General features: G+C 44.0%; 1 long non-coding RNA gene across 2 annotated transcripts in view; it reads left to right on the top strand.

Annotated features, from left to right (window-relative positions):
- The window catches only part of LOC135093182 (uncharacterized), a 164138-nt gene that overhangs the window by 34521 nt on the left and 119617 nt on the right, over positions 1 to 10000 (top strand). For both annotated transcript variants that reach the window (XR_010263253.1, XR_010263252.1), the window contains exon 2: positions 3547 to 3641. This is a non-coding gene — a long non-coding RNA (uncharacterized LOC135093182). The remainder of the gene's footprint in view (positions 1 to 3546; positions 3642 to 10000) is intronic.

Raw genomic sequence — 10000 nt, 5'->3', positions numbered from 1 at the left:
CGGTCGCCTGTGTCTAAGCGCCAGCCTGCCAATGTAGGTTACAGTCACGTGCCTTTTGGACTTATTTTTACATGGGCATCAGGAGAAAAGCCAAGAATAACAAAGGTAAAAGTGTGGAGGAAAATGCCGCTGCAGTGTTGCTCATAAAGGGGATGGCAGGGAAGGTGAGATAAAATGCTGCGCTGGTCATTGCTTAGTGTCCAAGGTTACGTGATGCTCCTCTCTTGACTGTCAAAATAATAGGAGGGAATAGGTATTGATGTCACACCCACTCCTGTATCTGTCCGTCTATCTTCTGTCTTTGTTTACCTGTGTGTTTCTGTCTTGTCTGCTTGTGTCTGTTAGTATCATAGTATAACACTCGGGATATGCACCATCTCTTTATTTCTTTCCATCAGCGCTCGATAGTATAACAATAATAGCCATAACCTTTCCCACCACCAATCTCTTCCCTCCACACTGCACCAGAGTGTCTCCGCCACACACTTCACTGGCCCCGATGCCTCCACACACTGCCGCCGCCGCCTCCATGTGCAAACACTGATAAAAACCGAAGCTCTCACGGCAAGATCGACGCAAGAAGCCTTATCTTTTGTTCTGGGGAAAGATACAAGAGGCAGCGCTGGTCTTTTTACTCTTACTACTACTACTACTACTACTACTACTACTACTACTACTACTACTACTACTACTACTACTACTACTACTACTGCTGCTGCTGCTGCTGCTGGTATTGTTGTTGTTGCTGCTGTTGATGACGTTGTTGTAGTTGCTGTCGCTGTTGTTGGAGGTGGTGGTGGTGCTGATGATGGTGTTGATACTGTCAATGCTGACGTTGGTGCTGCTGCTGTTGATGTTGCTACTGATCCTGCTATCTCTCTCTCTCTCTCTCTCTCTCTCTCCTCTCTCTCTCTCTCTCTCTCTCTCTCTCCTCTCTCTCTCTCCTCTCTCTCTCTCTCTCTCTCTCTCTGCCTCTCAATTACACCCCTCAAATTAACACTTTTTTCTGCCTTACCCTTCCAACTCTTCGCATCCGGATGTAAGAAGAGGCGGAGGCAGAGAGAGAGAGAGAGAGAGAGAGGAGAGAGAGAGAGAGAGAGAGAGAGAGAGAGAGAGAGAGAGAGAGAGAGAGAGACGTAATAAAAGAAGAAAAGACAAGGAGTGGAGAAAAAGTGATGAGAGTGACCGAGGAGAGTCATTGAGGGAGACCAGGAAGTGGGATAGAGGGAGTGACGTCACCTCGCCTCACGTGACACGGGGAGGGAGTGGAGACAAAGGGCGCGGGGAAGGCAGGTCGCCGGCACAAAAGATCCCCAGAAGATTCACCCCCAAAAGAAAAAGTGCGCCCGTGGAATAACCAAAAAAAAAAAAGAAATAATAATAATGATAATAATAATAATAAGGAGTAAGAGAAAAGTAAGAACAATAGCTAAGACCCTCCCTCCTCTGCTCTTTATCTTTTTTTCTCCCTCTTCTTTTCTCTCGTCTGCCTTTCCCTCCTCCCTTCCTCTCTCCCTCCTCTCTTTGCCGACCCCACCTCACCGTCCTCTCTCTCTCTGTCTCGGTCTTTTCTCCAGGACCACATTGCAAAAGGAAGGAGCGTTCTATAACTGTCCGGGTAATTATTGTTTTTGTGTGCAGTTTTCCTCGTTTTCTTTTCTTACAACAAGCAGGTGGTAATGGCGAAGCGATGTTAGAGATTCTTTTTTATATTTCGTTCATTGATTCTTTTTACTGATCTCGACTTCCCGCCACTTTCTTCCCTCGGGCGAGGCGAGAGACGGATCGCGGCGGGACAGACGTGGAAGCGCTGTCCCTGCAAGTTGAGGAGTTAACTTTGATTGGATGCCAAAGTCTCGAGTCCCGGCCGTGAATATTAGTTGGGTTGAGTGTTGTGCTGACACTCAAGGTGGCCTTGGCCTGCATAGCGTCTATCTCGCTGCCGGGTGTCTTAACGCTGGCAGAGGGCAGAGGGGCGGCGTGCTGGAGGCGAAGGGTGAAGGAGAGAAACACTCAGGAAAGCGTGTCTGTCTCCTGTTATAAAGTTGCGCTTTGTCTCTGCCTCTGAGCTTGTCTCCTCGCCGCCGCGAGGCACACCCGACACTGGTCCAGGCCAGAGATCGCGCCCGTCTGTCATGTTTGCAAAGGAAACTGAAATAGAAAATGGTGAGGGAAAAAATATGTGCCGGTGAAATATTGGGAGTAGAAATTAGATTTACATTGGAAGTTTTCTTGATGAAGTGAGCTGGGTGCGGGTGGTAGCGGCCGTAAATCTTGTTTGTTCGTTCAAAAGTACTCAAAATTTTTCTCTCGTCATCCCGTTAGACTTGTCACCTGCTGAACCACTCCTTGCTGCGCCACTCGCTATCTCAGTGTGCCTCTCGTACATCCCATTCTCTCTCTTGACCTTCCACTCCCAGCAACTAACTGCCTAGGCGGAGTAGTAGTAACGCTGCATGGCATCTTCTGCTCTTCCTCCACAAGGAGGAATAACAAATAACAAATGTCTTGATATTTACCAGTTTAAATTGTTGTAGGATTAGTTGCGTGGCGTTGCATGACATCTGACATCACACTCAGCAAGGCACCACTGACGTCTGCTTGGAATACCCGGGAAATTTGTCTTTTAAAATGCGTATTTACTGATCTTTACTGTCCTGATTGAGAGTACTAGTGGTGTGGCGCTGCCTGACATCTGGCGCCACACTCGACAAAGCATCATTAATGTCCACTTATAATGCCCAGGAAAAATGTCTTTCAGAATTCGTACTGATCAAGTAAAAGGCAGATTGTTGGTGTATTATGCAGCCCTTGTGTGATGTCCCTTGTGAGAGCACCTTAGCAGCCATCACTCATCTTTGCCCGCAGTGGGATGATAGATGCTGAGAACTGTCAATGGAGCAGCTGAGAGATGTGTGCAGACTTCCAGGAGAAGAATTTTTTTTAGTTAAATTAATTTTATGTACAATTTTCCGGTCTGTGAACCTGCCCGAGGAAGAATATAATGGGCTTGTATCTTTTAAGTGACGTGCACTCATTGCCCATGATTAAGTGATGCTGCAGATTTTAATAGGCCTTCCTTGTTCCCGGAACTCTCACTCCTGCAGGCGTTGCTTCCTTACTGCCAGTGCTGGAGAGAGATTGAAGTATACCGGGAGTACCTAGTGTTGACAGCGTCATTTGTAAAGTTATTGTTTCCTTCACAGTTGTAAAGTATCATTTAGAAGCATATTTGAATAACATTCATGTAAAATATTCCATAAAGTTGACTTTTGTATTGTTTTTTTTTTTTATCATATTTGCGTACTCATTACCTTATTTTTTTTTCCTTTAGCTTTTCACTGCTAGACAATTATTTCCCATTGTCACTACTCAGGCTACTTTATACTATAGTCTCTAAGACACTTCTGTAGACCAGTGACGTAATTAACCTCCTATTCTGTTATATCTTCTATGTTTGTCTTCTTGCATTTCTCTGAACGCTTACAAAAAAGACTATCCTATTAAAAAGGCCTAAGGACAAATCGATATTTCTTATTTTGTCAGGCACGGGCATCGGTGCTGAACGTGCCTCGAGTGTCGCCAAGAAACTGCCAGGGAGGCGTGGGTGTTGACGACCTGTGGCGCCTCAGGACACGTGAGTGAGTACATGCTGCCTTCCTGTTGCTGTGAGAGTGTTTCCTGCGCCTTACTGAAGGAATATGAGGTGAATGTGAGCCTAGCATGAGATTTGTACATCAGATCTTTGTTATTGGTGGGGAAAAAAGTGATTTAATGATGTCTTTTCCAGATAATCTTTATATATATATATATATATATATATATATATATATATATATATATATATATATATATATATATATATATATATATATATATATATATATATATATATATATCCGTATTGGTTTTGTAGCTTTCATATATTGTTCAGAAAGCGACAAGGAAGACTAAAGGAAACGAATAAGAAATATAGTATATGTGTGTTTGTGTATGTGTGTGTACGGTGGGTGTGGGTGGGTATCTGGGTGGGTGAATGTGTAGCTTGGTGTGTGTGTGTCTGTGTGTGTGTGTGTGTGTGTGTGTGTGTGTGTGTGTGTGTGTGTGTGTGTGTGTGTGTGTGTAGGTGTGTTCGCTCGCCTGCCCAGTTTACGTCACACGGTTTGACATTTCATCCCAGTTTTCAAGCCTGTTAATTGTAATGCTATGAACGAAATTTCCAAGAATTATTTAAATGACAACGCAATTCGACCATTTATTTATACGTATATGTGCAATTGGTTCGTCTGTTTATATTCCATTTATGCATAATTCTGGTTTATATGTTTATTTACCCGTTTATTTTTTATTAGGATTTTAAAAACAGCGCGTCCTACTACAGATCGCAGCGGCCACTGACTTAAAAAATAAGTAAATAGAATAAAATAAATGAACACTACTACTACTACAATTACTACTGCTACTACTATTACTACTACTACTACTACTACTACTAATAATAATAATGATAATAGTAATAATAATGATATTCTCAACATTTTCGTTACGACTACGTATATGCATTTATGTGTATTTCCTTTTTATTACGCTTGGAATTAAGACGCCCTAGTGAAGGCACCCGCGTTCAGTGACCCCAGGAGTGTCCCCCACACTTTCCCCACGCAGACTGTCCGCCACCACTAGTCTTGGGCGAGCTGCGAGTAACACATGGCTCGCATCACCCAGCTGCACACTCGCCTCCCGCTGCACATCCACCAGAAACGCCCACCACCAACTGCAAAATAAATCGACGCCCTTAAAAGACAGACCAGCACATCAGTCCTTCTGTTATTGCGATGTTATGTCAGTGTCCCTCAAGTGTTGTGGCGTTATACTTTTTTTTCGTAAGATGGACACTGGTCCTGGGTAACGAATTTATAAAAGAAAGGCCCACTGAAGGTGCCAGTACAGTAAAAGAAGAATGATCTGAAATTGAAACTTTCCTCTTGAAACACTCTAAGTCAGAGGTAAAAGGAAATACATAAATACATAAATAGACAGAGAGTTCCAGAGTTTACCAGCAAAGGACAGAATACTGGTTAATTCTTGCATTAGGAAGGTGGACAGAATAAGGGTGAGACAGAGTAGAACCCCATGTTATACGAGGCCGCTCGAGGAAAGAGGGGAAGGATGTTAGGAGTTAGCGAAGTCTTCCTCTCATTCACCCACTCATTCACTCACTCCTGTCATTCACCCCCGGGTCCCTATTAAATTTTTCATTCCCAGTAGAACTTTGTGGGAAAGAAATATGTAGCACTTATTTACAAACAACGCTTCTTTTTTTTTTTTTTTTTTTTTTTTTTTTTTTTTTTTTGTAGATCTTTAGTAGAGGGGAAGGTTTTTCTTGATAATCTAATCCACCACTGCGCCTTTCCTTTTTCCCCCCTCCTTCGCTGTCTGCCGTCACTTTCTCCTTTTCATCCTTTTCCTTTTCTTTCCTTCCTTTTTCTCCCTGTTCTCCTCCTTGCTTCCAACCCCGTCACCTTAGTTTCCTCCTACGGCCCTTCGCTTCTATGTCTTTTTCTATCACTTCCTCCCTCCCTCTTTTTATCTCCCTTTCCTCCCTCTTTCTTTTCTACTTCCCTCTCTTTCACCTCTGATTACCGTCAGAAACATTGATATTCTTAGTTTTATTCAATGTGATTTTTGTTGGTCTGTTAGCGTGAAGTAAGAGGAAGGTGTTGTGACGGCTGAGTGGCAATGTTTTCACCTGGAAATAAGATCTTCCGGCCCCAGTAGGATTCTCTTCATTGTTTAATGTATCCGCTTATATTAAACACTCCATTTTTCTTCAGGAAGTGGGTTAATGGGCTTTTCTCTCATTATTTGTCTTTTCAAGTCCCTTTAATACTGCTTTGCGTTTCTGTTCGTGTTTCTCTGCACTGTCTCGCTGCAGAGGAGGATGTGCAGTGTTTCCTTACATCTGCTGGTGTGTGTTGCCTGAGTAGCAGTTGGCAGTAATAAGTCCTGCCAGTAATCAGTCATGCCCGAAGTCTACTTAGTGGTCGGAGTCTCACACTTACGAGAACACTGCCAAGTCTGCTCATAGGGCCTGGGAGACGTGTACCTGCGCCTCGGGGAGCTCTTAAGGGCGATGGTTCCTCTGGGATTAACCCATTAAGCCAGCAGGACTTTATGGAGCAGCCCAGGTGGAGGCGCTGCCAAGGTAAAAATGGGATCTTGAGTTTCGAATAATGTTTCACGTATTTTTCGCTGCAAGATTCACCTGCCTCCAGTTAGTCTTGGTGACTTTGTGTTTCTGCCCGGATTAAACTAAACTGTCCTTTGATAAAACCTGCGAGTAAGAATAAAAATTAAATCAACATATTGAATTAAGGATCATAGTGATTATAGTATACTTCCTGACGAGTCGCATTTCTCATATAAGAACACAAGAAAATAAGGAGAGCTGTAAGAAATTGTCAAGCCTGTATGTGACAGACCTACGAAACGCCTACTTCCACTTACCATTCCCATTCATAAATTTCTCTAACCTTTGAATTTATCTCAGTGATTTTGTGTTCCCATCTAAAATAAAGAAAACGTCCTATGATGCAGTCACACATAAGCATTATAGCTGAAGGAATATATGCACACTTCAACACTGCACCAGTACCGTAGTAAAGATATTAAACTACGTGGCTCTGAAGATATTCCTGATGAGAGAACATGAAAGAACATGATATTTAAATCTACTGGCCGCTGTTGCTTTGGTTCAGACTGATAGTGGTGCGCTTGGAAACCCTTGCATTGTGAAGCCTGTTGTCCACTGTCTGACCATTCCTGAAACGCTGACGGGACTCTCAATGGACATGTAATATTACGGCATTGTTGTCTACAGTAACGCCACCGCATTCATTCTCTGCTGCTGACGTAACCCTTAGTAACGCAACGCATCAGCTATCCCGAGCCATTCTCATTCCCATTATTCTCTTATTCCTTAGTCTTTCCGGGCCGTGAAATCTGAGTAACTTTAAAATTCCCCGTGCAGTATAATAAAGGCGTCTATTTCTGCCTGATGAATAAGAGGTTCGAGAGAAAGCGACTTAAGTTCATCGTTAACTTCGTGTGAGTTATGGGCAAAGTATCGCGCCTCGGACCATTCATACATAATGTTAAAACTTGGGCAGATTCAGGAAATTCACTCCTCCATCACAGTCTTGTTTTGCAACTGTCTTTTTTTTTTCTTCACTGACGATAAATACTCCTGTTCTTTACACCGTTTCACGTAATTGTGATTTTAATGGTGGTAGATACCCGGAATAAATATTAGTGGTTTGCATTGTTTTGTTATGTATGTGAAGGTGAGAGAACGTCGCCTTTTTTTTTTTTTTTATTCTTTCTTTTTATTGTCAGATACAAAAAAGAAAAAAAAATGATATGAGCTAATTTTAACAACACTATGAACACCATCACCACCACCAACACCCCCGATAACATCAATAATAATACAAGTAACACTTTACATGGATATTGAGTACTGCAGAACCTACATTAGACTAGACTGAACTATACGAACTCAGCTCAACTAAAAAGGAATCTTTGCTTACGAGTAAAAAGAAATAAAAGATAATGAAAGTAAAACAAGCTACAAGAAAACTTTATTGGTGAGCTGAGCTAGCGAGGTGCCACTACTGCCTATAGGTATGTCGTGACTGTCGAAGGTGGTGGTGGTGGATGGGACGAGACAGCCACTACGGAAGTTTGCAAAAATAAATAAGTGGAGATGAAAAAATAAGAGTTAAGAAATAATTATAGTCTTAATAGTAGCACTTTTTTCGTGTTTTCTGTTGTTTTCTATAACTCTCTCTCTCTCTCTCTCTCTCTCTCTCTCTCTCTCTCTCTCTCTCTCTCTCTCTCTCTCTCTCTCTCTCTCTCTCTCTCTCTCTCTCTCTCTCTCCTCTCTCTCTCTCTCTCTCTCTCACCGGATACAATACCAAGGGAGACGGAACAAATAGATATCAATGCAACGCAGACCATTCCTTTGAAAACGCAACGTACCTACTTACACGAAGAAAAGAGAAGTGCACCACACACACACACACACACACACACACACACACACACACACACACACACACACACACACACACACACACACAACACACACACACACACACACACACCTGACGTTCCTTTAGTGTACGCGTGGGTGGAGGAATGTTACCTGCGATGTTGATTGGCGGGGAAGAAGAAATGTGACAGAGGAGAACTGTTTCCTCCTCCTCCTCCTCCTCCTCCTCCCACGATGGCACACAAATATATTAAATTCCTTATCGGAAATCTATCCAAGTAGACAGAGCAGCCATTTTGATGTCGGGTAAACAGGTTACACGCACCGCCCCGAGCTGGAGTGGCTCCGATATTGGAGAACTCGCCTGACCCACGCGCCCTTTACCTATGTCGGCCCGCTGACGGCACTGACGCGGCGGGAGAGGCTGGTGACAGGTGGCGGGCAGCGGAAGGAGGGACCCTCTCCCCTCTCCCCTTCCCTCTCATTCGCTCTCACCCTTGTCCCTTCTCGCTCTTTCGTCCCCCCTCCCTCCGTCTCTCCCTCCTTCCCGTCACGTAGACATGAACATACACGCGCGTGCACATATGGGTAGAGATAGATAGATCATTTATTGACCACTGTGTTAATTAAGTTTTGATATAAATTACAAGACAAAATAATCAAGAAAATTAAAAAAGGCATAAAACTTAACTGCAATCCATCATAAAACCAAGATATAGACAGATTAAAACACATAGCAGGACATGATAATCAACAGCATGAACACACTCACGCACTCACTCACTCACTCACTCACTCACTCACTCACTCACTTCTTCGCCCCTCCGTCAGTTTCCCGAAAGGACACTGCAATAAATAAGCGCCAATCTCAGTTTCAGTCAATATATTCCACCAGTGTGAACCCAGACGTGAACTTCCTCTCTCTCTCTCTCTCTCTCTCTCTCTCTCTCTCTCTCTCTCTCTCTCTCTCTCTCTCTCTCTCTCTCTCTCTCTCTCTCTCTCTCTCTCTCTCTCTCTCTCTCTCTCTCTCTCTCATCACCTCCTTTCCATCTCTTTCCATCTTCCTTCACCTCCCTTTCGTCCTTCTCTTTCCCTCTCCCTCTTTCTCACGCTCTCCCTCCCTCCCTCCCTCCGCCTGTTCCTCTTTTAGGTGACTCGCTTACAGAGGCAGGATGACTCCGCCGAGTTTAATTGAATCGCAGTCAGTCTCGGGCGGTTGATTACAGAGCGTCATTGGAAGCAAGTGTGGCGGCAACGCTTCTTGGCCCACAGATGCCCCTCCTGCCGCCAAGACTGTTTGCTCATTACATTGCTGCTGCCACCACCACCACCACCACCACCACCACCACCACCACCACCACCACCACCACTCCTACTCTTTCTACTCCTATTTCTTCTTCTCTCCTTTCGTCCTGCTCCAATTCTCTCCAGCTCTTCCTTCTTCTCCTTCGTCCACCTACTCATTCCTCCTCCTCTTCCTTTTCCTCCTCCTTAGTCCACTTTCATCCCCTCCTCCTCCTCCTCCTCCTCCTCCTCCTCCTCCTCCTCCTTAGTTTCTTCTTTCATCTTGTCCAAGTACGTATAATTTCCTTCATTACGTTCTCTCTCTCTCCTCACTTTGTACTTCCTGGACCTCTCTCTCTCTCTCTCTCTCTCTCTCTCTCTCTCTCTCTCTCTCTCTCTCTCTCTCTCTCTCTCTCTCTCTCTCTCTCTCTCGTCTCTCTCTCTCTCTCTCTCTGTTTATCTATTTATGTCACTCTCCCTCCTCCTCCCATTACATTCTTTACAGACATTCCTTTCTCCTTTTCCTTCTTTCCTTCATTCTTGCCTCTGTTTATCTCCCCAGCCGCTTGTAATTACGGCGGTTCGTCTTTTCTGTGTGTGTGTGTGTGTGTGTGTGTGTGTGTGTGTGTGTGTGTGTGTGTGTGTGTGTGTTTCCAGGTATCG

The sequence above is a fragment of the Scylla paramamosain genome, chromosome 42 (genome assembly GCF_035594125.1).
Source record: "Scylla paramamosain isolate STU-SP2022 chromosome 42, ASM3559412v1, whole genome shotgun sequence".
Classification (NCBI taxonomy): Eukaryota; Metazoa; Arthropoda; class Malacostraca; order Decapoda; family Portunidae; genus Scylla; species Scylla paramamosain.
The sequence above is the reverse complement of the archived record's forward strand: the minus strand, read 5'-3'. Positions and strand labels throughout refer to the sequence as shown.